At 41.8% G+C, this 27,671-nt stretch overlaps 1 protein-coding gene across 1 annotated transcript in view; it reads right to left on the minus strand.

Moving 5' to 3' along the window:
* LOC118854049 (long-chain-fatty-acid--CoA ligase 1-like) overlaps positions 1–14,441 on the minus strand; it is a 101,228-nt gene extending 86,787 nt beyond the window's left edge. The window contains exon 1 of the mRNA XM_036764354.1: positions 14,345–14,441. The gene's annotated coding sequence lies outside the window, so the exon portion shown is untranslated. The remainder of the gene's footprint in view (positions 1–14,344) is intronic.
* Positions 14,442–27,671: the final 13,230 nt, after the last annotated feature.

Here is a 27,671-nt window from a genome sequence, read left to right on the forward strand (position 1 = left end):
CAGGACTGACCCTCGTGGAGAACTGAGAATGCTGAGCAGGGGATTGAGGCCAGTGGATGGTCTTCTTGCTGAAGGGCCCTGGCATTGGCGGGGGGGGGGGGGGGGGAAGTACCATTATGGCTTGGCTTGCTGCCATAATGTTTTTCTGTGGCCTCCTGGTCACTATTGTGAGATGGGCATACTGGTTTTGGAAGCCTCTTGCCAGGATGTTGAACTGGGGACACTGGTCCATGGGTCTGCTACTTTTGAGTTTCAATAAATGCTTTAACTCCTCTGCCTTCTATTTAGAGAATTCCTTATATCCTGTGATTCTGGACCATTCAGGCATTTTCATGGTTATCTTTGAAGTCATGATTCTGCCTTAATGATATATCTGGCGATGAGGTGGATGGGATCACTAGGTATAAGATCTCTATTTGGAAGCAGAAGAACTTCAGAGGAAGAGATTAATGTCCCAGGGTGGGAGGATCCATTTTATTCCTCCCTAGCAAAGGAATGGGCTAAAAGAGCCTGTGTGAAAACTGGGAACCATGGCTACAGAGAGGAGATCCCAGGGATTTGGAAAGATGTTTACAAGAGGTTAGAATTCAGTCAGGGGCATCACTATCTAGGCAAAGCTGGATAGTGTTATCAGCCTACCACCTAGTGTATGAAAGATTGAGATTAAGTGAAAGAAATGGGGGCACTCCTATGCCACAGCAAGAAGGGGAATCTCAGATAGCAGGAGAACAAACTGTTGCTCAAGAGTCTACTGACTCAAACGAGAATTTTTCCATTAATGTGGCTAGAAGCAACAGGAGGCCAAATAGGCCAAGAGTTCATTTCAACCCAGCCCAGGTTGAGCCTGACCGCCTGCTTTGTCCTTGCCATGGTGGCAGGGGAAAGAGTGAAGAGAAAATGAGACAATTTCAGGAGCTGAGGCACAAAATGCTACTAGGGTTCAGGATGTCCCTCACATAGAGAATGGGAGATGGTCAAATACTCAGACAGATGTTCGTCCCATACAAGGAGGAGGACAGAAACCCAAGGTGACAATTCAGTTACGAGGGAAATTCAGGAAGATTTTTCAGAGCAAGCAATCACAGACATTTTGAGGAGATTCACCCAAAGAATGGGAGAACCATTAATATCTTGGATGGTAAGACTCAGTGATCAAGGGGCCAGTGAAATATCAGTAGATAGGGTGGATTGTATGAGATTCATAGGTGTCAGCCACGATCCTCTAGTTCAGAAAGCATTTAGGGAACATCATCAGCAAAGAGATGGTGATAGCAAGACTAATCTGTTTGCATTAGCTGCTGAGGGATGCAATAAGAGATATGCTACTGATTCTATGTGGCCCACTGAGAATAAACCTCAGTATTCACTCAGATATTGTATCATAAAACTAAAGTAGGAGCTAATGAAGACTGCAATCATGACAGGAACTTCAGACAAATATTATGATGATCCCTTGGGAGTCCCTCATAGGAATTTAATAGTCAGGATAGCTCCTCCTGCTTATAAACACCTAATTTTGACACTGTTACTTGGGGAAATAGGGAGCCATCTTTCGGCGGTGATAGATAAGATTTTACAGTTAAGTGACTTAGGAGACTGGGGAAGGGATAGATCTTCCCGAGAGAGGCGAGTGAATAGCCAACAAATTTGATGCCAAAATAGAGTGACCAGAAAAGAAATGTTCACTGCTCTATTGAGAGCAGGGGTAGACTTTGAAACGATAGATGGCATTCCAACCAATGAACCATACAGAATGTACCGAGATAAAGGACTTGATAACAGACAAATTAGGGAAATAAGAACTGCTCCTGTAGATGCTACAGACCCTGAACCCTCACACTCAAGTGAGTCATGTGTTAGGGAATACTAGGAAATAGGCCATGCCCCAGTCCAAATTAAGGAAATACACAGGCTGGATTGCAGATCCCACATTAACTTGACCACATATTGGAAAAATGGGTCAAATACGGTAAGTAGGGTATTAATAGATACAGGGGCAGAGGCCACCCTTATGTATGGAAATCCAGACAAGTTCAGCCATGGAACTCCTATTACTATCACAGGATTAGGAGGGGCTGAAATATCAGCCAGACAAGTTAAATTGATGATGAAAATTGGACAGTTGCCCAAGAAAGAATATACTGTGATTATTGTGCCGATTCCTGAATACATCATTGGGATAGATGTATTGAACGGTATGACCTTGAATTTACCTGAAAGGAAAAACCAATTTCCTGTGAGGAAAATAGGTGTTAATGCAGTCTTAGTAGGGAAAATAAAGATGGATCCAATCACTTTGCCCAAACCTTCTGAAGTAATTACTTTGAGGCGGTATCATGTGCCAGGTGGGCAAGATGAAATTGCCAGTACTATAAAAAATGTGTTGAAGTGGGAGTGTTAGTCCCTACAACTACTTAATGGAACAACCCTGTCTGGCCAGTTCAAAAGTCAGATGGAACGTGGAGGATGACAGTAGATTATAAACAGCTGAACAAAGTGACTCCTCCCCTGTATGCTGCTGTTCCAGACACTGTTACTTTAATAGATAGAATACAGAAGCATGAAGGTACTTGGTATGCAGTTATTGATTTGGCCAATGCCTTCTTTATGATCCCAATACACACCAAGCAATGGGCCCAGTTTGCTTTTACTTGGCAAGGCCGACAGTATGCATTTACACACCTGCCACAAGGATATCTTCATAGCCCAACTATTTGCCACAGGATTGTGGCTGAGCATTTAGATGAATTAAAGTTACCTGGTGTACAGCTTACCCACTACATAGAGGACATCATGATACAGGGAGAAACTATAAAAGAAGTGGAGAAGAGTTTGACACTACTAATTGACTATTCGAAAAGCAGAGGATGGGAAATTAACCCTGTAAAGGTTCAAGGGCCAGCTTAAACTGTAAAATTTTGGGGGATACGGTGGAATTAAGGACTGCTAGAAATTCTGCCACAAGCTCAACAAAAAATTCAGGATTTTCTTACCCCTACTAATAAGAAAGTGGCCCAAAAGTTCATAGGGCTATTTGGTTATTGGAGACACTACATCCCACACTTGGGACAGATTTTGAAACCCTTGTATAAAGTCACCAGAAAGAAATACAAATTTGGTTGGGGACTTGAACAAAGTAGAGCTTTTGAGGAAGCAAAGGCTGCTATACAATTAGCCCTGGATTTATGGCCTATGCAAAATGGGCCAGTGGAATTACAAGTGACTGTGCAACATGACTATGCGAATTGGAGTTTGTGGCAAAAGCAACAAAGCCAAAGTGTACCTTTAGGATTTTGGTCAAGGAAACGACCTTCATTTGGAATGCAATATATACCTTTTGAGAAGCAGCTGTTAGCTGCATATTGGGCTTTGGTAGAAACTGGGCAACTAACTCTGGGTCATGAAGTGGTATTAAGGCCTGGAATTCCGATTATGACTTGGGTAATGAGTACCTCAGCTTCCCACAGAGTTGGACATGCACAAGAGGCAAGCATAATCAAATGGAAATGGTATATTCAGAATAGGTCGAGAGCAGGCAAAAGTGGAGTTTCTGCTCTACGTGAATCTGTAGTGAACATTGACACTGAGGGGAATGAAAAACCCCCTGAACCTAAGCAACATTTAGTACAATCCTTGGTGAAATAGAATAATGGATATGACGGACTAACCAAGGAACAGAAGAAACATGCTTGGTTTACTGATGGGACAGCAAAACATTTGGGACACAAGAAACATTGGAAAGCAGTAGCCTATAACCCCTGTGCTAGGCGAACTCTGGAAAGGTCTGGGATAGGTGGAAGTAGCCAATATGCCAAACTGATGGCAGTACATCAAGCCATCAAAACAGAGAAAGGAGGACAGTGTCATATATTTACTGACTCATGGACAGTAGCTAATGGATTAACTACATGGATGCCTATATGGAGGAATCAGAATTGGGAGATTCATGGCAAAAAAGTTTGGGGTAAAGAGTTATGGGAAGATATATGAGATATGTCTCTGGTTACGAGTTTGTCAGTTTTTTATGTTGATGCTCATGCGACCCTGACCACCCCAGAACATGAGTACAATGCACATGCGGGTCGGCTAGCAAAGATTGCTACTGAAAGTATTGTCCCTACTCCACCTCCAACTGATGACCCAGCCTTAGCAAAATGGGTCCACCAGACCGCCGGCCATTTAGGGGTCCAGGCCACCCATCGATAGGCACAGGATCGAGGTATTAGTATCTCTCATGCATTGTTAAAACAAGTAACAGAGGAGTGTTGTATATGCCAATTGGAAAAAGAATGAAGTGTTCCTAGGATAGTAACTGGAGAAATAGCAAGGGGAAAAGTTCCAGCCCAAATTTGGCAGATAGATTATCTTGGACCACTACCCCAAGATAAAGGATGTAAATATATATATACATGTGTTGACACCTATTCAGGTGTACTAGTGGCTTGTCCTTATAAGGATGCAACTCAGAAAAACACCTGTAAAACCCTAGATATTGTAAGTTTATACTATGGAACCCCGATGCAGATTCAAAGTGACAGTGGGTCACATTTCAAGGGTAATGAAATGAAATGATATTGTATGTTGAATAATATAGGGTGGATATATCATATTCCATATTACCCACAAGCATCTGGGCTAATTGAAAGAATGAATGGATTGTTGAAAGAACAGCTAAGGAAATTAAGCTCTAATACTTCATATCGACATTGGAAGGACAATTTGTCTATTGCCTTGCGTAATTTGAATAATAGGCCCTTAGGAGGGAGTACACCTCTAGCCAGAATGATGACCCCAAATCTGCAGATTAGAAAACAGCAAACACATGAGATCCAAAACATTGAATTTTGGACTGTGAGGGAAGATGTCCCACCACTGTGCCCAGGAACACCTGGTTCGGCAGGATATGATTTACATTGTATAGAGAATTTTAGGTTGAATAGGAAAGAGATGAGAAAGACCTCTACTGGGGTATGTATGAGAATCCCCAGCAATCATTTTGGACAGATATTACCTAAACCAGGATTAGCAGCTCAAGAAGTACATGTATTGGCTGGAGTGATAGATTCTAATTATCAAAGAGAAATTGTTGTGACACTCCAGAATTTGGGTAAAATACCTGTACAATTTTGTAGAAATGATAGGATAGTCCAAGTGATTATTATCCCCTGTGAAAAAATACCCTTTGTGAAAACTGACCCTCCTTCCAAAATCACTCTCAGAGGAAAGGAAGGCTTTGGTTCTACTGATGGAATAAAATTGGGAGCTAAGGTATGGGTGAAACAGAACCCAGATGATATTCCAAAGGCTGCATAAGTCATAGCCCATGGGAAGGACAACATTGTAACAGTTGTCTATTCAGGGAAAGATAATTACCGAATTGTACCCCTGAACCATATAATTTACTGTGAATAGGCCTATAATAATAGATTCATGGACTCCAGAAGTACAGCTGATGCTGATAAATGCCACAAGCCACTCAGAGAGAAGGTGATCTTATGTGATTAACAGATGAAAGTTTGTATCTGGGAAAAAGGCCTGGAGGGCAATCCTAGTGTCCATGCAGGATGGGACCCTTTTGGCTTAGTTTCCTTGTTGTGTTTCCTTTGAAAAGAAACGAGTTAGGCTATGAGATCGAATTTTTGTATAATTGGAGTCCCAACCAGAATGGGGATGATTTTATTTGAAGTATAATAGCCCTACTTGCCTACTCTTTTGTTCTTTGTTTTGGTTAACCTTGTTGCTAGTTCTGTCTCCTTTAGGCTTAAGTACCCTACACTTTCAGATGACTGCCTAAGCACCTAGCATTCCTGGAATTCCTGCCAGCTTGCTAAAGAATTGACTTCTGGAATGGGACTCTTGGGGCAGGGAAAGCTCTACTTCCAATTTCAGCAAGAAGAAGCTATGGAAAATGAGACCTTCACCCCTTATCCCAAGATTTTTATTGTTATGCTGTTGTTGACACCAGGTCCCCATTGACCTGTGTAATGGACGTGAAAAATGTTGGCGCTGAAAGTAAAGGCAATCAGTGAATGGGAAGATCTTCCCTGCCCATTTGAGTGGGCTTCGGGGCAGGGCTCTCAGGGTCCTGGGGGGAGTAGCTAGGACTGGAGCCAATGGAAGCCTGTGGTGGGAGGAGCTTGCTGAACAGTTGGAGCAGAGCTGAGAGGCAGTTGGTGAGAGCGGTTGAGAGCTGAAGGAGAGAGTCAGCTAGCTGGAATACAGCTTGGAGATTGCAGCGGAAGCAGCAGAAGTGGCAGCAATGGCAGTAGGTGCTACAAAAAAAGCAGGACTGACCCTCGTGGACACCTGAGAGTGCTGAGCAGGGGCTTGAGGCCAGTGGAAGGTCTTCTTGCTGGAGGGCCCTGGCATTGGCAGGGGGGGGGGGAGAAGGAAGCACCAGAATTCCTTGGCTTGCTGCCATAATGTTTTTCTGTGGTCACTATTGTGAGATGGGCATACTGGTTTTAGAAGGCTCTTGCCAGGATGTCGAACTGGGGACACTGGTCCATGGGTCTGCTACTTTTGAGTTTCAATAAATGCTTTAACTCCTCTGCCTTCTGCTTAGAGAATTCCTTATATTCTGCAATTCTGGACCATTCAGGCATTTTCATGCTTATCTTTGAAGTCATGAATTCTGCCTTAATGATATAGATGCTTCTCAAACTATTGGTTTCAAAGCCTCAAATTAAAATATGCAAGTGATCCTTACAGAAATGTTTTATGAGGGAACATCTAATGTATTTACCATTAAACAAAAAAAAATCTAACTATGGATGGCAGTAGACTCCTCACCCATACAGTTTACTAAGCAAGTGGTACTATCTAGTTTGAAAAGCCTGTTACAGGGAGACAGGAGCCCTGCTCTGCTGAGATCACCTGATCTTTTACTCACTGGGTTCTGCTGAATAAACCAAAGCAGTATTTCTACAGGTTAAACTTTTCCCTGCCATACTTGGGTCTATTTTTAAAGGCCTGTTATTTTAGGCGGTGTTCAGCATAGCATGAGCTATTAAGAATCAGGGTAAAGCCTGTTACGTTAATAGCAACCAAACCCTAATAAAATATTCTATTCATTAAAATAATCTAGAACTGACTGGTCAGGATACCAGAATGGAAAGGGTCGAAAAACAGATCTTGAAGCAAGGGAGGATAATTCCTTTAGGAAGAACACCAGATTTCAAAGGATCATAGACAGACAGCCGGAAAGGATCTTGGAGGCCATCTAGTCCAGCCCTTTCCATTTTACAGATGAGGATCCTGAGGCCCAGGGAGGTTAAAGGACTTGCCCACAGTAACACAGGTAGTAATGGAGGTGAGATTTGAATCTGGGACCTTTGACTTTAAATCCTTCCATTGTACCATGCTCCCTCTCTCCTCTTAACAAGAGAATGATAGAAGTAGTCAACAAGCATTTATTTAAATACCTACTATGTTCCAGGCACTGTGCTAAGAGCACAAGGGATATGGAAAATGACAAGACAGTCCAGCCCCTCAAGGAACTCATAGTCTAAAGGGGGAGATGGCATGAAAACAACTATATACAAACAAGATATATACAGGACAAATTGGGGGTCATCGGTAGAAGGAAGATAATGGTAATAGCATTGAGGGGGACAGTGGAATCCAGAAAAGAACTTAAGCAAGTATTGACTGAGTACCTATTTCCTAAATAATTTTTCAGGCAGCTGGATGATGCATAGTAGTTAGAGGACTTGGAATAAGGAAGACCTGAGTTCAAATCTCAATTCAGATACTTACTAGCTGTGTGACCCTGGGCAAGTCACTTAACCCTGTTTGTCTCAGGGTCTGTCAAATGAGTTGGAAAAGGAAATGGCAAACCATTCCAGTATCTTTGCCAAGAAAACCTCAAATGGGATCATGAAATGTTGGACATGACTGAAACAACTGAACAACAACTGAACAACAACAAAAAGGAATTTACAAACAAATAGGAGGTATATGGTCTCTCTGCCCCTAAGAAAACTGTAGTAGAAAAATTCATAGTCATAATGGTTAAAAAAAAGTCAGCCTTAGAGTTAGAAAGTCTGTCCATCAGCAAGTATTTATTAAGAGTTTATTGTGTGCCTGACATTGTGCTAAGGAGAAAGGGCAAAGAAAGAGTCTCTATCCTCAAGAAGTGTCATTATAATAAGGGAGAAAATGTAGAAAGAACTGGTACATAACAAGACTAGAGAGAAGGTGATCTTGGAGCTCCTGCAGAAGGTAGGCTTGAGCTAAGTCCTGAATGAAGAGAGGAAAACTAAAAGTCTGAGGTGGGGCACAGAGAAGGTACATGACTTGCCCAGGGTCACTCTGCCAATATATGTTGAAGGTGGGATCTGAATACAGGTGTTTGTAAGACTATCTCTCCCATATGTGTCTGGCATATAGTAAACATTTAATAAATGCTTGCTGCTTGATTGGCTGGAAATCTGAGAACGTTTAATGGCATTATGCCTTGCTGGAGAGTCATTCTAAAGCTTTTTTTTCTTCACAAAACACAAGTTAATTTATTAGATGGAGGGAAAGTAAGTAGATAAAGCTGTATGCAGAGCAGCTTCAAGCTAGTCATGATTTTTTTATAATTAAGATTTTTTTATTTTTAGTTTACAACACTCAGTTCCACATAATTCTGAGTTCCAGATTTTCTTCCCCCCTCCCCCTCTCCCTCCCAAGAAGGCATGAATTCGATATATCTTCTACATATAACCTCGTATTGAATTTATTTACACAATAGTCAAGTTGTAAAGAAGAATTATGACCAATAGAATGAATCATGAGAAAGAAGAAACAAAACCAAAAAAAAAACAAACAAAAACCGAAAACCAAAACAAAAGAGAAAAAAAAAGGAGAGCAAACAGTTTGCCTCAATCCGCATTCAGACTCCATAGTTCTTTCTCTGGATGTAGATAGCTCTCTCCATCATGAGTCCTTTGGAGTTGTCTCTGAACCTTGTATTGCTGAGAAGGGCAAAGTCTATCAGGGTTAGTCATCACAGAATCCATATGTCTGTGGCTGTGTATAATGTTCTCCTGGTTTTGCTCTGATCCCTCAGCATTATATCGTGCAGATTTTTCCAGGTTATTATGAAGTCCTTATCTTCCCGTTTCTTATAGAACAATAGTATTCCATTACCTTCGTATACCATGACTTGTTCAGTCATTCCCCAATTGATGGGCATCCCCTTGATTTCCAATTCTTTGCTACTACAAAAAGACCCGCTATAAATATTTTTGTACATATCGATCCTTTGCCCACTAGATCTCTTTGGGATACAACCCTAGAAGTGGTATTGCTGGGTCAAAGGGTATGAATTTTTTTATAGCCCTTTGGGCACAGTTCCAAATTGCTCTCCAGAATGGCTGGATCAGTTGACAACTCCACCAGCAATGTAATAATGTTCCAATTTTCCCACATCCTCTCCAATATTTATCATTTTCCTGTTTTGTCATTTTAGCCAATCTGACAGAAGAGATGTGGTACCTAAGAATGGTTTTGATTTGCATTTCTCTAATCAGTAGTGACTTAGAGCATTTTTTCATATGCCTATAGATATCTTTAATTTGTTCCTCTGAAAACTGTCTGTTCATATCCTTTGACCACTTCTAAATTGGGGAATAACTTTTATTCTTATAAATTTGGCTCAGTTCCATATATATTTTAGATATGAGGCCTTTATCAGAGACATTGGTTGTAAAGATTTTCTCCCAATTTTCTGCTTCCCTCCTAATCTTTGTTGCATTGGCTTTGTTTATACAAAACCTTTTCAGTTTAGCATAATCAAAATTATCCATTTTGCATTTTATAATGCTCTCCATCTCTTGTTGGGTCATGAATTCTTCCCTTTCCCATTAATCTGACAGGTAAACTATCCTTGCTCTGCCAAACTGCTTATAGTATCAGCCTTTATTCCTAAATCAGGTGCCCATTTTGACTTTATTTTGATATATGGTAAAAGATATGGGTCTATGCCCAGTTTCTGCCATACTAATTTCCAATTTTCCCAGCAGTTTTAGTGGAATAGTGAATTCTTAGCCCAGAAGATGGTTTCTTTGAATTTATCAAAGTGTAGATTGCTATAGTCGGTGACTTCTGTGTCTTGCATACCTATCCTATTCCATGGATCCACGACTCTGTTTCTTAGCCAGTTCCAGGTAGTTTTGATGACTGCTGCTTTATAGTACAGTTTAATATCTGGTATGGCTAGGCCACCTTCCCTAGCATTTCTTTTCATTAATTCCCTAGATATTCTAGACCTCTTGTTCTTCCAGATTAATTTTATAATTATTTTACCCAGTTCTGTAAAATAATTTTTTGGTAGCTTGATTGGTATGGCACTGAATTGAAAAATTAATTTAGGCAAAATTGTCATTTTTATTATATTTGCTCAGCATAACCATGAGCAACTGATGTTTTTCCATTTATTTAGATCTGACTTTATTCGTGTGAAAAGTGTTTCATAATTATGTTCGTATAGGCCCTGGGTTTGTCTTGGCAGATAGACTCCCAAATATTCTATAGTGTCTACAGTAAATTTGAATGGAATTTCACGTTCTATCTCTTGCTGTTGGGCTTTGATAGTGATGTATAGCAATGCCGAGGATTTATGTGGGTTTCTTTTATATCCTGCAACTTTGCTAAAGTTGTTTATTGTTTCAAGTAGTTTTTAACTTGATTCTATAGGATGCACTAAGTAAATCATCATATCACCTGCAAAAAGTGATAATTTAGTTTCTTCTTTGCCTATTCTAATTCTTTCAATTTCCTTTTCTTCTCTTATTGCTATAGCTAACATTTCTAGTACCAAACTGAATAGTAGAGGTTATAATGGACATCCTTGTTTCACCCCTAATCTTATCGGGAATGCATCTAGCTTATCCCCATTACAAATAATGCTTGTTGATGATTTTAGGTAGATGCTATTTATAATTTTAAGGAAGGCTCCATTTATTGCTATGCTTTCTAGTGTTTTTAACATGGGTGTTGTATTTTGTCAAAGGCTTTTTCTGCATCTATTGAGATGATTATATCGTTTCTGCTAGTTTTATTGTTGATATGATCAATTATGCTCATAGTTTTCCTAATATTGAACCAGGCTTGCATTCCTGGAATAAATCCTACCTGGTCATAGTGTATTATTCTCATGATAAATTGCTGCAATTTTAGCTAATATTTTATTTAAAATTTTTGCATCAATATTCATTAGGGAGATTGGTCTATAATTTTCTTTCTTTGTTTTGACTCTTCCTGGTTTGGGTATCAGTACCATATTTGTGTCATAAAAAGAATTTGGCAGGAGTTCTTCACCTATTTTCCCAAACAGTCTAAAAAGTACAGGAATTAATTGTTCTTTAAATGTTTGATAAAATTCACATGTAAAACCATCAGGCCCTGGAGACTTTTTTCTAGAGAGTTCATTGATGGCCTGCTCAATTTCTTTTTCTGAGATGGGGTTATTTAGGAATTTTACATTCTTTTCTGTTAATCTGGGTAATTTATATTTTTGTAGATATTTATCCATATCCCTAAGGTTATCTAATTTATGGGCATGCAATTGTGTAAAATAATTCCCAATTATTGTTTTAATTTCCTCCTCATTGGAGGTGAATTCACCCTTTTCATTTTTGATATTGGTAATTTGATTTTCTTCTTTCTTTTTTTTAATCAAATTGATCAAAGGTTTATCAATTTTATTGGTTTTTTTCATAAAATGAGCTCTTTGTTTTATTTATTAATTCAATAGTTTTCTTGATTTCAATTTTATCAATCTCTCCTTTGATTTTCAGTATTTCTAATTTGGTATTTAATTGGGGATTTTTAATTTGTTCTTTTTCTAGCTCTTTCAGTTGCATGCCCAATTCATTGATCTCCTTTTTCTCCTTTTTATTCACTGAAACATTTAGAGATATAAAACTTTTCCTAAGAACTGCTTTTGCTGCATCCCACAAGTTTTGGTATGTTGTCTCATTATTGTCATTCTCTTGAATGAAGTTATTAATGGTTTCTATGACTTGTTCTTTGGCCCACTCATTCTTTAGAATTAGATTATTTATTTTCCAATTAATTTTTAGCTCATTTTTCCATGGTTCTTTATTACAGATAATTTTCATTGCATTATGATCTGAAAAGGGTGCTTTGACTACTTCTGCCTTTCTACACTGGATTGTGAGGTTTTTATGCCTTAGTACATAGTCAATTTTTGAGTATGTGCCATGTACCACTGAGAAAAAAGTATATTCCTTTTTATCCCCATTCAGTTTTCTCCAGAGGGTTATCATATCTGCCTTTCTAAAATTCTGTTCACCTCCTTAACTTCTTTCTTGTTTATTTTGAGGTTAGTTTTATCAAGTTCAGAGAGGGGGAGGTTGAGGTCTCCTATTATTATAGTTTTGCTATTTCTTCCTGTAACTCTCTTAATCTCTCCTCTAAGAATCTGCATGCCATACCACTTGGTGCATATATGTTAAACAATGATATTGCTTCATTGCTTATGGTGCCTTTTAGCAGGATGTAGTGTCCTTCCTTATCTCTTTTAATTAGATTTATCTTTGCTTTTGGTTTGTCTGAGATTAGGATTGCTACGCCTGCTTTTTGTTACTTTAGCTGAAGCACAATATATTGTACTCTAGCCTTTTACCTTTACCCTGTGTGTATCCCCCTGTTGCAAATGTGTTTCTTGTAAATAGCATATTGTAGGATTATGGTTTTTAATCCATTCTGCTATCTGCTTCTGTTTTATGGGAGAGTTCATCCCATTCACGTTCACAGTTATGATTTCTATCTGTGTCTTTTTCTCCATTCTATTTCCCCCTGTTTATGCTTTTATTTCTCCCTTTCCCCTTCCACTCCTCAACAAAGTTTTGCTTTTGACCGCCACCTTCCTCAGTTTACCCTCCTGCTTGATTTCCCTCCCTTATCTTAGTGTTTTCCACTTGCTAGTTCTTCCCTCCCTTCTGACCACCCCCCCTACCTTTTTCCCCCTTTCCCCTCCTACTACCTGTAGGACAAGTTAGATTTCTATACTTATCAGGGTATGTTATCCCCTTCTTGAACCAGATCCGATGAGAGTAAAGCTCAAATACGGCTCTTCTCCCTCCCTTCTTTCCCTAGCCAGCCTCAATTGATGTGATCTGCAAGCTCGTTCTCCAACCCTAACACTATGAATTTTGGGTACGAGTGATGGGTTTTTTAAAGCAAATTTTAAAACAGACATAAAACCGAGTCCCTTGAGATTGTCCTGACTCCAAAGTCCCGTGTATACGTGAGAAAAGTTTTCTGTCACCCTCCCAATTCTCCTTTGGCAGGTAAGGTTACTGTGGTGGCACACTTCAAGGAAATATCGCCAGCGTCCTTTAGACCAGTGACTCCATCCACCAGGGGCATTGCTAGGGCCAGGACCTCTTCTGGAGATCTGGAGAATGTCTACATATGCCAACTGGTGTTAAATGCTGCATTTCGCCTCTTCCAATACTCTTTAGAGTATCAACAACAAGAGTGCCCTGGGCAAGCTGCATTTCAAAGGCCACTGTTGTCTAACAGGACATAGCCCTAATAATAAAGTAGTACTATTCTTTAAACTAAGAGCTTCACCATAGCGTCCGCCTCCTGCATATCCTACAATTCTGGTATAGGGAGGGGGGAAAAGGGGGTCACGGGGAGACTACAGTCATGCCACCCTGATAATAGCAAAGGCTGAGACGGCTGGGTGGTCAAGGAGTGAGTGACCGTACCAGCAGTGCCCACCGCCTCAACCATGAGGCCGGCTTCTGACACGCGAGTAACCCGGGTAAGTATCTACGCAAACACCAAGCTGCCTGTCCCGAGAGTCTCTCACAGGTTGCTTGCAGGAGCCGGCGCTACGTTGTACTGCCCTACCCAGCACGGCACTGAGCGGCCTGGCCCGGGCGGGCTGGGGACAGGGAGGAAGGAGAGAGAAGAGGAAACGAGGCAGGCATGCATGCATGTGCGCATACAGGCTGGACGGCCCCAGCCTCACGCACAGGAAGCAGCGGTCCGAGCCAGGGGTTAGGCTGGCCTCACAGCAGCTGGAGAGGCGGGGGAGGTGAGGAAGGGGGGCATAGGCTCAAGAATGGAGGGAAGGCATATCCATGTCCCTGCTTTTTCTCTGCTCTAGAGACCAGGGGGTGGAGGGGAGGGGGAGGGAAGACGACTAAAGCTGCGGATGTACCCCCTCCCACACACACACACACACTCCCCCAGTCCTCCGCTCCTCTCCCGCAGGGTGGAGGGTACCACGGAACCTCAAGAGAACACAGCCTCGGGATGGGGGGGGGGGCAGGCTAGCGGACCCTTCTTCCCCTTTCTCATGCACTCATCCACTCACCTCGTTGTCCCCAGGCCGAGCCCGCCCCGCCAGCAGAGAGCACAGTTTGTTACTGCCTGCAGCATCCCCAGGCTGGATCCTATTTAAAGGGCAGACATCTAATGCAACTGCGGATCTTCCTGGGAGGCTGCTGTGAGGTGCCCGTGCCCCGCCCTCCCCGACCCCACCCCTTCCCCGCCCCCTTACTCCCCACCCGGACCCCTACCCCCACTTCCCTCACCGGGTTTGACCGCGATGGCTCGCGCGCGGACTCCGCGGCCCTGACAGGAGGAGGCTGGACTAGCAGCTGTCCCTGGGGTGGAGGAATCGGGAGCTGACCGCTATCTAGCCTCCTCCTGCCTCTCGGCCCGGCCCGGTACGGCCGGGTCCGCCTGGGCTCTAATTTCTGCCCACGGAGGAAAAAAAAAAGTGCGCGCTCCTGTTCTGCTGCTGTTCAAACTTGACCTCTACTTCTCCCAACCCAGTCCCACCCCCATACCGCCACCCCCAAGTTATATTTCTTAATAATCCAGAGGAAGGGAAAAGGTAAAGGGTGCCTTGGACCTGTTGGCAGTAACAATCCCCAAATAAGCCCATCGCGTCCCCAGAAACTGCGCCGAGGAGGACCTTTTCATTCTTTACTGTCATGAACATACCCCGGTGCGGCTATGAGCCGCGTGCCCACTCCTTGGAACCACCTTCAGGTGGTGGTGGCCAAAAGAATCTCTCTGTCTCTCTTTCTCTCTCTGTCTCTCTTTCTGTCTCTGTCTCTGTCTCTGTCTCTCTCTCTCTCTCTCTCTCTCTCTCTCTCTCTCTCTCTCTCCCCCCCCCCCCCTTCCTTCCTTCCTTCCTTATCTCTTTGGTATGTGACCTTTACCACATCGATTTATCGATTTCGCCATAACTCTCCACACCGGGTTTCACCACAGCCCCTTGCCTTGACGGCCGCCTGACTGGACTTCTGCAATGCACAGAACGTGAAACAACCTTGGAAAGAGTGCTCCGAGGCTAGAGTTAGAGCAGAATGCAACCTAGACATTGCTCAAGGGCATACACTTCATTCACCCGGGAAGTTATTGGTGCTTATTCCCCATTGCTAGTATTAGCCAACGATTCAGTTTGGGATCTGGCGTTAGTGGGATCCCTTTTAAAAGAAAACTTTCAGCAGACAATACAATGCTTCCAAACTAGAACTCAAAATGCATCGCTTTTACCAAAGTCCAAAGAGCAAAGTCACCCACCCCCGTGGATAAAATCTAGTGGGTCCCTATTACCTCCAGGATCAAATACAGAATTTTACCTTTAAAGTTCCTCACAAATGTGATAATTTTTGTAAGGCACAGTGCCTGGAACACAGTAGGTGCTTAATAAACTCTTTGTTTCCTTGCCTTCTCCTTCACATCCTGGACTTTTCTACCGTTCCAATCTAACACTCGACACCCCTTCACATACTGCAAGATCAGGCTACCCTGGTCTTCCTATTCTTTCCAGGTGTCTCTCGCTCCTGCTCCGCGCCTTTTCACTAACTGTTCCTTATACCACCTCATCTTTGCCTTCTGATTTCCCTCGCTGTCTGTATGATGACTCCAATCCTACCTTCTGCAAGAATCTTTTCCTGTCCTCTCCCATACACATAAACGTATATAACACACATATGTGTGCATATGCATCTATATATACATATATATGTATATATATATAATGTTTACAGTTATTTGCACGTTGTCTTCCCTATGAGTTCATTGAGGATAGAGACCCTGTTTCCCTGGCATCTTAGCAAGATGTCCTGTACTTAGTAAATATTTAACAAACATTTGTTGGCTAGACTGACCTTTGAATCAGCCAAAGACACTTCGGGCAGCTCTTTGAGAGTAGGGACTGTTTTTGCTTTGTCTTTTTATCCCCAGCACCATAGCACAGTGCCAAGTAGGCACATAGGAAACCTTACTAAATGCTTATTAATTGATTGATTGATTGCCCCTCCCTGCTGAGTTTCATTAGGCTGCCTTTGTAGGAATGAGGACATCCAGTGGCAGAGGGTTTCAGTAGTTCAAAGCCAGCTGGACAGTGGAATCTTCTTGCCACTCTGCATTGCTGGGACCTATAAATGTTTGTTGATTGATTGATTACAATTGCTTTGAGAAAGCAACTCAATCACAGAGGATTCAGCAGTCCTTCTCTTTGTGCCAGGTTATATTTGGGCTGCTTGTCTTCATAGTAGAAGGCAAAAAAAAAGAAAGTCATGTTTATGTACTAGCCTTTCCCTTCAGCACTGGACTTGGAGTCAGGAAGACTCATCTTGTTCAAATTCAGCCTCAGATACTAACTATGTGATCCTGGGCAAGTAAGTCACTTTACCCTGTTTGCCTCAGTTTCCTCATCTGTAAAATGAGCTAGAGAAGGAAATGGCAAAGTACTCCGGTGTCTTTTCCAAAATGGGGTCTCAAAGAGTCAAATATGACTGAAATAACTCAACAAGAATAATTTTACCTCAACTGACAGTCTCTTGGTATTATTGCTATAGGGTGCATGTAATCAAACATTTGAATGGAGATGATGTAGTGATCTCAAAAACTCAGCTTTGTTCAACTCAAACTTAGTCCCTTCTGACTTCCCTGTTTTGGTCAGTGGCATCACCATTCATTTAGCCTGCTGTGGGAGAAATCCTGGTGTTGCTTTTGACTTCTCTCTCCTTTTGGTCTCCTGACCAATCCATTATATGTTCATTTCAGCTTTGCAGCATCTCTCTAAGCAATCCCCTTCTCTATCCCCATTGTCCTTATTTAGGCCCTTATTACCAAGCTCTTGGACTAGCGCCATAGACTGTGAACAGGTCTTCCTCTTTTCAAATCCATCCCTAACAGGAGCTGCCAGTCTGATTTTTCTTATTCTTATTGGTTTGTTCAGAACTGGAAGCTTCATGGTATAGATCCGGCTTTGTTTTTCATCTCTGACACTAGCTGTGCGACCTTATGTCCTAATACTTCTTTCCATAGTCCAATGGCCAAGTCTAACTGAACTATTCTTCATCCCTCCGAATATTTCTTATGCTTTTCCACCTCTGTATCTTTGTTCATACTGTTTCCTATGCCTGTGATGTCTACTTTCCCCATCTCCCCACCCCACCTCTGCACCTTGCCTGTTGAATTCCTAAATCAAATGTCATGTACTCCATGAAGCTTCCCTTGGCTTCCCCCTTGTCCTTGGACTTCACATGTGTATGTGCCTTTACCTCTTATTAGACCAAAAGCTTCATGAGGTTAAGAGTCATGTCTTATTTAGACCTTGTATATCACCTAGCATCTAAAACAGTGGTGTGCACACAATAACCACATTGAATATCTTAAACACACACACATACACACACACACACACAAATCAGTTTTATTCCACAAGCATGGAATGTTGCAATTTTTTCCTGCATTTATCACATCCTTATTTGTAACATCCATTTTGTTTAGGTTTTACCTTTCCAGCATAAAGTGTGTGCCATAAAGAGCACTACATCTGAAGTCAGGATAACAGGGCCCAATGAATGAGTGAATGAATGAATGGTTTTAAGTTCTGAGAATTAAGAATATTGTTGGCACGTTACAGTTTGTTCCCAAGTTGCAGGCCAGAAGCGTATTAAAGATGTTGAATATTGCAAGAGAACTTAAAATGAGACAAGAAGTTCACAGCAGGCATCTCTCTTTTGAATCTTCTTTTCTAGGACAAGAGCTGTAGTCAACTCCTCCCAAAGAGTGCCAGTGCTGTGGTAAAGCATTTCAGAGACAGCCTGAATTTCCTGTTAGCTGTTTAACAGTTCGTTTCTTTCTGCACTCCAAACTAGTTTGCTTTCCTATTTCCAAAAATACTTCTACTTGGACATCTTCCACTGGGTGGATTTCATTCCTTTATTCAATAGATATTTATGGAGCATCTGCTAAATTCTATTGGAGCTTGGGGGGGTTCAAAGATATCAATAAGTCAAGGTCTATGGTCTGAATACATCATTTACATAAGTAATTATAATACAAGATAGAATACAGCAAGTGTCTTACGAGACATTTGTGTGTCTTAGGGAGATTTGCTACCAGAGTTAAGAGAAAGAAAGATTACCTCTTTTTAGTATAATCGGGGAAGACTTCATGGAAGAGTTTGTCTCTGAGCTGGGCAGAATGCCCTTATGTGGAGATAGAAATGGTGAGGGCAACTCAGGTGGAATGAATGTCTTGAGCAAAGGGAGGGTGCTCCCCTTTTGTCTGAGTTTGGCAGGGCAGAGTTGGAGTCCAAGAGAAAGAACAAGGGTGCAGTCATAGTGGTGGAAAATGAGGACATAGTTGAGGAGTAGCAAGAACAGTTTTTGATATGTTGGTGGTGTGTCAATTTACATGCATATTAAAGGAATAAGGACTTTATTTGGTCACCAATGAATTATTACAGGATTAAGAGCAGGACGAGGCAATGTAATTCAAATAATCTGACAGCAATATGCAGTTTTTACTTGAATGTTTATAATCCTTGAAAACCTTTTCTTTGATCCTTGACCTTGTCACCCTATCCAGCTACCATTCCAACTTCCTTGTGCCCTTCACTGCAAAACCTGAAAAAGTTATTTATATCTGATGACTCAACTTCCTTAGCACTCCATTCTATTTTTACCCTTGTGATCTGATTTCAGTCCCCACCACTTTACTGAAACTGCTCTCTCAAAATTCACTAATGACCTCCTAATGACAATGCCTATAGTCTCTTTTCAGTCCTTATCTTCCTTGACCTTTCCATGGCACGAAATGCTGTTGACTCCCTATCCCCACTACTAAATTCATTCTCTTCCCTTGGCTTCGGAGACACCATACTTTTCTGGCTCTATGTCTACCTTTCTAATGATGACTTTTTCTTCACTGGCCCCTTGTCTTCTCTACTGTCCTTACTTATCTCTGAAGAAGAATTCCCTTCTACTCGCAGCCCTTTGCCTTTTCTCTGTAGTTTGCCTTGGCACTGTATTAGGAGGGCAGAGTTTATAATCTCAAAGAGGATCATAAACATGTCTGAAAGGTTCGGAACCGCCGGATATAAGAAACTCTCAAAGTAGAAGGTAGAAGAATCAAAACATATATTTAGGCTCCACAGTAACCAACCCATGAACCAGCAACCCCATTTTGATATATTGATCAAAAGCTTCCAGGCCCAATAAGTACGCCTTGAAAGAGTAACCAGGAGGCTACAGAGAAGCATGATTGCGTAAAGCAAAATCATGCTTCCCCCTCTATGGTAAAAAGATTACCCACTGGCCTGAAGTCTTTGTTCAGCTTCCTCCCGTAGGTCAGCTCTGCTACTGGCAGCTCCTGCTTCAGCTGTGGCTGTAGTTATAGCAGCCTCTGGCTCCAACGGGAGCTGCTTTTAACCATCCAGCTTCTGCGGGGGTGTAAGGTACGCCGGGGGAAAGCACAGGTTCTTTCAATCTGCTTAAGCAAGGTGAAGGGGTTGACCGGGAAAGCACAGGTTCTTTCCATCAGCTTAAGCAAGGAAGCAAGGTGAAGGGGCCGACAAGCTTACTCCAGTCCAACATACAAACAGCATTCAGTTCAGGGGAAAAAGCCAAACTAGTCAAGGCCACTTGTTGACTAAGTGCTAAGGAGCCCATTTTTGGTTGCCAACACACTTCTCCATCCCTTGTTATAGGATACATAATCTAATCAGCCATGTATCCTAGAACATACATTGTGATCCAATTACAAAGGAAACTAAAACATATCATTCATTATAAAGCAAAACATATCATTTGGTGACATTCCTAAATATTGGTTTATGATTCAAATGTGATCCACCCCTAGGTCCCAGCAAGATAATCTCTTCAATCAATCATCCCAAAAATAATTATTAATAATTCAAATGTCCACCCCTAGATCCTTGTATCCATTACATAGGATCAATAATATCATAATAATAAAACAACACAGCAAGGATAACACAAAATAAGTAAACAGAACACTCTCATCATTCCCACCCCCCTTGAACGATTGGGGCTCAAAATCTTGGGGAAAGGGGTGAAGGTCTCATTTTCCATAGCTTCTTCATGCTGAAATTGGATGTAGAGATGGCCCTGCCCCAAAAAGTCCCATTCCAGAGGTCAGTTCTTTAACGAGCTGGCAGGAATTCCAAGAATGCTATGTGCTTAGGCAGTCACCAGAAAGTGCAGGGTGCTTAAGCCTAAAGGAAACAAAACTAGCAACAACGTTAGCCAAAACAAAGGACAAAAAGAGTAGACAAGTATGGACTATTATTCTTCAAATAAAATCATCTCAAGTTTGGTTGAGATTTCAGTTATGCAAAGATCCAACATCAGAGCCAAACTCAGGTGGGAAATGTTTCTTTTCAAAAGGAACATAATGAGGAAGCCAAGAGGATCCCACCCTAGATAGAGACTAAGATTTGTCCTCTCAGCCTTTCCCCAGATGTACAAGGAAACACAATGGGAAAATTAAACTAAGAGGATCCCATCCTAGATAGAGACTAGGATTGTCCTCCCAGCCTTTCCCCAAATGTACAAGTTTTCATCCGTTAATCACACAAGGTTACCTTTCCTCTGAGTGGCTTATGGCATTTACCAGCATCAGCCATACCTGTGGAGTCTGTGAATCTATTATTATAACCTATTCACGGTAAAATATATGGTTCAGGGGTACGATTTGGTAATTATTTTCCCCTGAATAGACAACTGTTACAGTGTTGTCCTTCCCATGGGCTATAACTTCTGCAGCCTTTGGAATATCATCTGGCTTCCGTTTTACCCATACCTTAGCTCCTGACTTTATTCTATCAATGGAGCAAGACCCTTTTGCCCCTCTAGTAGTTATTTTGGGAGGAGGGTCAGTTTTCACAAAGGGTATTTTTTCACAGGGGATAATAATCACTTGAACGATCCTATCATTTCTACAAAATTGTACAGGTTTTTTACCCATATTCTGGAGTGTCACAACAATTTCTTTTTGATAATTAGAATCTATCACTCCAGCCAATACATGTATTCTTTGAGCTGCTAATCCTGGTTTAGGTAATATCCGTCCAAGATGATTCTTGGGGATTCTCATACATACTCCAGTAGGGGTTTTTCTTATCTCTTTCCTATTTAACCTAAAATTCTCTATACAATGTAAATCATATCCTGCTGAACCAGGTGTTCCTGGACTTGGTAGTGGGATATCTTCCCTCACAGTCCAAAATTCAATGTTTTGGATCTCACATGTTTGCTGTTCTCTGATCTGCAGATTTGGGGTCATCATTCTGGCTAGAGGTGTACTCCCCCCTAAGGGCCTATTATTCAAATTACGTAAGGCAATAGACAAATTATCCTTCCAATGTCGATATGAATTATTTAAGCTTAATTTTCTCAGCTGTTCTTTCAACAATCCATTCATTCTTTCAATTAGCCCAGATGCTTGTGGGTAATATGGAATATGATATATCCATTCTATATTATTCAACACACAATATCTTTTCACTTCTTTGCCCTTGAAATGTGACCCATTGTCACTTTGAATCTGCATTGGGGTTCCATAATATAAACTTACAATATCTAGAGTTTTACAGGTGTTTTTCTGAGTTGCGTCTTTATAAGGACAAGCCACTAGTACACCTGAATAGGTGTCAACACACGTACATACATATTTACATCCTTTATCCTGGGGTAGTGGGCCAATATAATCTATCTGCCAAATTTGGGCTGGAACTTTTCCCCTTGCTATTTCTCCAGTAACTATCCTAGGAAGAGTTCGTTCTTTTTCTAATTGGCATATACAACACTCCTCTGTTATTTAACAACGCATGAGAAATACTGATACCTCGATCCTGTGCCCATCGATGGGTGGCCTGGACCCCTAAATGGCCAGCAGTCTGGTTGACCCATCTTGCTAAGGCTGGGTCATCAGTTGGAGTCGGAGTAGGGACAATACATTCAGTAGCAATCTTTGCTAGTCGATCCGCAGGTGCATTGTACTCACGTTCTGGTGTGGTCAGGGTTGCATGAGCATCAACATGAAAAACTGACAGATCTGTAACCAAAGACATGTCCCATATATTTTCCCATAACTCTTTACCCCAAACTTGTTTGCCATGAATCTCCCAATTCTGATTCCTCCATATAGGCATCCACATAGCTAATCCATTAGCTACCGCCCACGAGTCAGTAAATATATGACACTGTCCTCCTTTCTCTGCTCTGATGGCCTGATGCACTGCCATCAGTTCAGCATATTGGCTACTTCCACCTATCCCAGAACTTTCCAGAGTTCTCCTTGTACAGGGGTTATAGGCTACTGCTTTCCAATGTCTCTTCTGTCCTAAATATTTTGCTGTCCCATCAGTAAACCAAGCATGTTTCTTCTGTTCTTCATTTAGTCCGTCATATCCATTATTCCATTTCACTAAGGATGGTACCATCTGTTGCTTAGATTCAAGGGGCTTTTCATTGCTCTCAGTATCAATGTTCGCCACAGATTCATGTAGAGCAGAAACTCCATTTTTGCCTGCTCTGGACCTATTCTGAATATACCACTTCCATTTGATTATGCTTGCCTCTTGTGCATGTCCAATTCTGTGAGAAGCTGGGGTACTCATTACCCAAGTCATAATTGGAATTCCAGGCCTTAATACCACTTCATGACCCAGAGTTAGTTGCTCAGTTTCTACTAAAGCCCAATATGCAGCTAACAGCTGCTTCTCAAAAGGTGTATATTGCACTCCAGATGAGGGCAGTTTCCTTGACCAAAAGCCTAAAGGTACACTTCGGCTTTGTTGTTTTTGCCACAGACTCCAATTTGCATAGTCATCTTGTACAGTCACTTGTAACTCCACTGGCCCATTTTGCATAGGCCATAAGTCTAGAGCTAATTGGATAGCAGCCTTTGCTTCCTCAAAAGCTCTACTTTGTTCAAGGCCCCAGTCAAATTCATATTTCTTTCTGGTGACTTTATACAAGGGTTTTAAAATCTGTCCCAAATGTGGGATGTGGTGTCTCCAATAACCAAACAGCCCTATGAACTTTTGGGCCTCTTTCTTATTGGTAGAGGTGGGAAAATCCTGGATTTTTTGTCGAGCTTGTGGGAGAATTTCTCGCAGTCCTCTATTCCACTGTATCCCCAAGAATTTTACAGTTTGAGCTGGCCCTTGAACCTTTGCGGGGTTGATTTCCCATCCTTTGCTTTTCATATGGTCAATTAATAATGCTAAACTCTCCTCCACCTCCTTTATATTCTTTACCTGTATCATGATGTCATCTATGTAATGTGTAAGCTGTACACCAGGTAACTTTAATTCATCCAAATGTTCAGCTACAATCCTGTGGCAAATAGTTGGGCTATGAATATATCCTTGCGGCAGGCGTGTAAATGTATACTGTCGGCCTTGCCAAGTAAAAGCAAACTGATTCCATTGCTTGGGGTCTATTGGGATCATAAAGAAGGCATTGGCCAAATCAATAACTGCATACCAAGTCCCTTCATGTTTTTGTATTCTCTCTATTAAAGTAACCGTGTCTGGAACAGCAGCATACAAGGGAGGAGTCACTTTGTTCAGCTGTCTATAATCTACTGTCATCCTCCATGTCCCATCTGACTTTCGGACTGGCCAGACAGGGTTGTTCCATTGAGTAGTTGTAGGGACTAACACTCCTGCCTCAACACATTCTCTTATAGTGTTGGCAATTTCATCTTGCCCACCTGGCACACGATATTGCCTCAAAGTAATTATTTTAGAAGGTTCGGGCAAAGTGATTAGATCCATCTTGATTTTCCCCACTAAGACTGCATTAATGCCCATTTTCCTCACAGCAAATTGGTATTTCCCTTCAGGTAAATTTAAGGTCATACCCTTCAATATGTCTATTCCAATGATGTATTCGGGAATAGGCACAATAACCACACTATATTCTTTCTTGGGCAACTGTCCAATTTTCATCATTAATTTAACTTGCCTGGCTGATATTTCAGTCCCTCCTAGTCCTGTAATGGTAATAGGAGTTCCATGGCTGAACTTGTCTGGATTTCCATAAATAAGGGTGGCCTCGGCCCCAGTATCTATTAATGCCTCAGTTACCGTACTTGACCCATTTTTCCAATATATGGTCAAGTTAATGTGAGGTCTGCAATCCAGCCTGTGTATTTCCTTAATTTGGACTGGGGCTTGGCCTGTTCCCTAGTATTCCCTTTCATGTGATTCACTTGGGTTTGAAGGTTCAACATCTGTAGCATTTGCAGGAGCAGTTCTTATTTCCCTATCTCTCCTGTTATCAAGTCCTTTATCTCTATACATTCTATATAATTCATTGGTTGGAATTCCATCTATCATTTCAAAACCTACCCCTGCTCTCAATAAAGCAGTAAACATTTCTTTCCTTGTTACTCTCCTTTGGTGCCAAGTTTGCTGGTTATTCACCCTTCTCTCTCGAGGAGATCTATCCCTTCCCCAGTCACCTAAGTCATGTAACTGTAAAATCTTATTTATCACTGTTGTAAGACGGCTCCCTACTTCTCCAAGTAATAAATTCAAAATTAGTTGTTTATAAGCAGGGGGAGCTGTCCTAATTATTAAATTCCTATGAGGCAGTCCCATTGGATCATTGTAATATTTGTCTGCGGTTCCTATCATAATGGCAGTCTTCATCACCTCCTCCTTTAGTCTCATGATACAATCTCTAAGTGAATACCAGGGTCTGTGCTCAGTGGGCCACATAGAATCAGTAGCATATCTGTTATTGCATCCCACAGCGGCTAATGCCAATAGAGTAGTCCTGCTATCACCATCTCCTTGCTGATGATGTTCCCTAAAAGCTTGTTGAACTAGAGGATCATAGCTGATACCTATGAATCTCATACAGTCTGTCCTATCTACTGATATTCCACTGGCCCCTTGATCACTGAGTCTTACCATCCAAGATATCAATGGTTCTCCTATTCTTTGGCTGAATCTACTCAAAATATCTGTGACCTCTTGCGGTGAGAAATCTTCCTGAATTTCCCTTGTAACTGAATCTTCACCTCGGGTTTCTGTCTTCCTCCTTTGTATGGGTCGAGCCCTTGTCTGATCATTTAACCATCTCCTATTCTCTGTGTGAGGGACATCCTGAACCCCAGTAGTGTTTTGTGCCTCAGCCCCTAACATTGTCTCATTTTCCCCCCACTCACTTCCTCTGCCACCATGGCTAGGACGAAGCAGGCAGTCAGGCTCTTTCTGGGCTGGGTTGAAATGCACTCTGGGCTTTTTTGGTCTCCTGTTGCTCTTAGCCACATTAATAGAAAAGTTCTCATTTGAGTCAGTTTGTTCTCCTGCTATCTGAGATTCCCCTTCTTGCTGTGGGGTAGGAGTGCCCCCATGTCTTTCACTTAATCTCAATCTTTCGTATACTAGCCGGTAGGCTGATAACACTATCCAGCTTTGCCTAGATAGTGATGCCCCTGACTGAATCCCAACTTCTTGTAAACACTTTTCCAAATCCCTAGGATCTCCTCTCTGTAGCCTTGGTTCCCAGTTTTCACAGGGTCCAGCTTTTTTAGCCAATTCTTTTGCTACGGAGGAATAAAATGGATCCTCCCATCCTGGGATATTCATCTCTTCCTCTGAAATTGTTCTGCTTCTAAATAGAGATCTTATACCTAGCGATCCCATCCTGGTCGCCAAATGTATTAGGAGGGCAGAGTTTATAATCTCAAAGAGGATCATAAACATGTCTGAAAGGTTCGGAACCGCCGGATATAAGAAACTCTCAAAGTAGAAGGTAGAAGAATCAAAACATATATTTAGGCTCCACAGTAACCAACCCATGAACCAGCAACCCCATTTTGATATATTGATCAAAAGCTTCCAGGCCCAATAAGTACGCCTTGAAAGAGTAACCAGGAGGCTACAGAGAAGCATGATTGCGTAAAGCAAAATCATGCTTCCCCCTCTATGGTAAAAAGATTACCCACTGGCCTGAAGTCTTTGTTCAGCTTCCTCCCGTAGGTCAGCTCTGCTACTGGCAGCTCCTGCTTCAGCTGTGGCTGTAGTTATAGCAGCCTCTGGCTCCAACGGGAGCTGCTTTTAACCATCCAGCTTCTGCGGGGGTGTAAGGTACGCCGGGGGAAAGCACAGGTTCTTTCAATCTGCTTAAGCAAGGTGAAGGGGTTGACCGGGAAAGCACAGGTTCTTTCCATCAGCTTAAGCAAGGGAAGCAAGGTGAAGGGGCCGACAAGCTTACTCCAGTCCAACATACAAACAGCATTCAGTTCAGGGGAAAAAGCCAAACTAGTCAAGGCCACTTGTTGACTAAGTGCTAAGGAGCCCACTTTTGGTTGCCAACACACTTTGGCACTTCATTTATTCCTGCTCTTAGCACTCTGGAAGGAGCAACTGTGAGGATGAATGAGAACTGTGAGCTGGGTGAGAACATAAAAGTGTTAATGCTGAGTACCTGCAAGCTGGGTTTCATTAAGTTGTCATTGCAGGAGTAACTACAGTATGTAGTGGGAGATTTAACAGGAAGGAAATATGGAATTCATCTAACGATAGTGCAGCGCTTGCTACTGCTGTGGAATTTTCTTGCCACTTCACAGCCTCAATGCCTAGCATAATGCCAAGCACGTAGTGAAGGTGGTTAATAAACGCATTTTGATTGATTCACTTCATGATTTTTGGAAGCCAACTCAAACCAAAGTAATCTCCAGGGTTTGGGAAGACCATGACTGCATTCCCAAGATTGCTAAGGTTTCCGTGATTTGGAGGTATTAGTACGTATCTACCCAGGAAGGCAGCCAGGAAGCCCCTCCAACTACTGGCCCTCCTGGTTTCCTTTATGTCCCAATTAAAATCTCATCTTTTACGGGAAGCCTTCCCCAACTCCTCTTAGCTTTACTGCCACCCCTCTGTTCATTATTTCCTATTCATCCAGTATACAGTTTGCTGTGTACATATTTGTTTTCATGTTGTCTACCCCAATAGATTGTAAGCTCTTGAGGTCAGAGACTGTGTTTTTTGCCTCTTTTGCATCCCCAATGCTTAGCATAGTGCCTGGAATATAGTAGTCACTTGATAAATGTTTATTGGTTGATTGATATATACATATGTGTATGTATGTATGTATATATATACACATATGTGTGTAGATAGATAGCTATCAACCTATATTTTTTTCCTCTCTGAAATGATAGTTATGTTGCTTACCTCCACATTGGCTAAGGGACAGTCTTTCCATATCAAATGAGTCTATGATAATAAAGCATTCCTTGAAAAAACCTAACGCTCCATCTCTAACATGGAACCCATCCAAGACTCCATTTCACCAACCTTGGGAGTGCTTTGAGAGTTCCACACTTAATAATACTATTAATAC

The sequence above is a fragment of the Trichosurus vulpecula genome, chromosome 6, assembly GCF_011100635.1.
Source record: "Trichosurus vulpecula isolate mTriVul1 chromosome 6, mTriVul1.pri, whole genome shotgun sequence".
NCBI classification, from domain to species: Eukaryota; Metazoa; Chordata; class Mammalia; order Diprotodontia; family Phalangeridae; genus Trichosurus; species Trichosurus vulpecula.